Raw genomic sequence first — 2,477 nt, forward strand, 5'->3', positions numbered from 1 at the left:
GGGATGGGATGGGATGGGATGGGATGGGATGGGATGGGATGGGATGGGATGGGATGGGGTGGATGGGACCCTCCGGAGAGGAGAAAGCTCGGCCTAAACTCAGCTCAGCTCAGCTGATCCGGGCTCAAGGCTCCAGGGGAGGGAAGGAGGGAACGGGTCGAGTCGGGAGGGAACCAGCCAAGGGTTGGGGATGAGTTGGGAATTCCAGAGGGGCAGGAAGGCAGGGACAGACCCTGATCTGGGATTAAGAGGCATCGGGGGGGTTTAACAGAGGTGGGAAAACCCCCAAAGCTTTTCCGCTTTTTCTAAACCCCAAAAAGTGTCTTTTCCCTCTTCTTCCCAAACCCCAAAAAGGTGGGGATTTTTTTCTCTTTTTTGGGGGGCTTTTTCCTCTTTTTTCCCAAGCCCCCAAAAGTAGCTTTTTTTCCTTTTTTGGGGGGACTTTTTCCCAAGCCTAAAAAGTGGCTTTTCCCTCTTTTCCCCAAACCCTAAAAAAGGGCTTTTCTGTCTTTATTCCAAGCCCCAAAAAGGGGCTTTTTTCTCTTTTGGGGGACTTTCCCCTCTTTTTCCCAAGCTCCCAAAAGTGGCTTTTTTTTCTCTTTTTGGGGGACTTTTTCCCAAGCCCCAAAAAGAGGCTTTTCCCTCTTTATTCCAAGCCACCAAAAGGGGCTTTTTCCTCTTTTTCCCAAGCCCCCAAAAGTGGCGCTTTTTTTCTCATTTTTGGGGACTTTCCCCCTTCTTCCCAAACCCTAAAAAGGGGGTTTTTTTTCCTCTTTTTTGGGGAGCTTTTTCCTCTTTTTCCCAAGCCCCGAAAGTGACTCTTTTTCTCTTTTTTGGGGGACTTTTTCCTCTTTTGTCCCACACCCCAAAAGTGGCTTTTTGTCTCTTTTTTTGGGACTTTTCCCTCTTTTTTCCCAAACCCCCAAAAAGTAGCTTTTTTTCTCTTTTCTAGGGATTTTCCTCTCTTTTCTTCCCAAGTCCCCAAAAAGTAACTTTTTTTCTCTTTTCTGGAGATTTTCCCCTCTTTTTTCCCAACCCCCAAAAAGTGGCTTTTTCCTCCTTTTTGAGGACTTTTTCCCAAACCCCAAAAAGAGACTTTTCCCTTTTTCCCAAACCTAAAAAAAATGGCTTTCCCCTCTTTATTCCAAACCCCCAAAAGGGGCTTTTTTTCTCTTTTTTTTGGGAGAATTTCCCCTCTTTTTTTCCCAAGCCCCAGAAAGCAGCTGGAATTTTTTTCCTGGCTCCAGGGAGGCTCCAGGATCTCTCCTGCCCCCGGAGCCCTTTTCGCCTCATTCCCTGTGATTTATCCCTGGATTTCCCTCCGTCTTTCCCAGTTCCTGGCCCTGGACACGCAGCTGCTGCTGGGAACGCGCCGTTATTCCCTGAATCCCGAGGAATTCGTGTTCGGAGCCCTCAACATCTACCTGGACATCATCCACGTCTTCTCCTTCCTCCTGCAATTCCTGGGATCCAGCCGGGAATGAGGGAGTGGGGAGGGGCCTCTCCCTGCTGGAAGTGGGGAAATATCGGGAAAAAAGAGGGAAAAAAAGGGATAAAACCCCCCCGACCCCCCTTGGGAAGCGCCTTGGGAAGCTTTGGAGGTTTGTTTAGGCCGGAGAGCAAAGCTGGGCTTAAGTGTTGGGTGTCCCTGCTGCTCCCTCCGATCCCGCTGGGATCCAGCAATTCCAGGGTCTTCCCTGTTCAGGATCCAAGAATTCCAGGCTGGGAAGGCAGGAGAGCAGGATCTGCCCTCCAGGATCCCACAATTCCAGGGTCTTCCCTGTTCAGGATCCAACAATTCCAGGATCTTCTCTCTAGGATCCAAGAATTCCAGGGTGGGAAGGCAGGAGAGCAGGATCTGCCCTCCAGGATCCAAGAATTCCAGGATCTTCCCCCCAGGATCCCACAATTCCAGGGTCTGCCCTCCAGGATCCCACAATTCCAGGGTCTTCCCTGTCCAGGATCCCACAATTCCAGGGTCTTCCCTGTCCAGGATCCCACAATTCCAGGATCTGCCCTCCAGGATCCCACAATTCCAGGATCTGCCCCCCAGGATCCCACAATTCCAGGCTGGGATCTCCCCTGTGCCAGAGGGGTCTGTGTCCCGTGGGATGTTGGAATGCTGGGAAAAACCAGCATTTAGGGGAGGAAAGGAGGGAATTTTGGTCAAATCCTGGCGGGAAAAGCAGCTGAACTGAGAGGGGAGAGCCGGGAAAGCCTGGAATTGTCCTGGAAAAGTCCCAGGGAAGGAAAATTCCCTGGAAATATCCCAGGGAAGGAATATTGCCTGGAAAAATCCCAGGGAGTTCCCATTGCCTGGAAATATCCCAGGGAAGGATTTTTGCCCAAAACGTCACCTAAAAACCCCCAAAAGCCAAGAATAACCTCCCCCCCCCAAAAAAAACCCCCAAAAAACTCAAAACACCCCGGAAAAACCAAACAGGCAAAAACTCCCCCTCAGAAACAGGTAAAAAAAC

Source organism: Manacus vitellinus, unplaced genomic scaffold (assembly GCF_001715985.3).
Source record: "Manacus vitellinus isolate BGI_N305 unplaced genomic scaffold, ASM171598v3 scaffold_191_pilon, whole genome shotgun sequence".
Classification (NCBI taxonomy): Eukaryota; Metazoa; Chordata; class Aves; order Passeriformes; family Pipridae; genus Manacus; species Manacus vitellinus.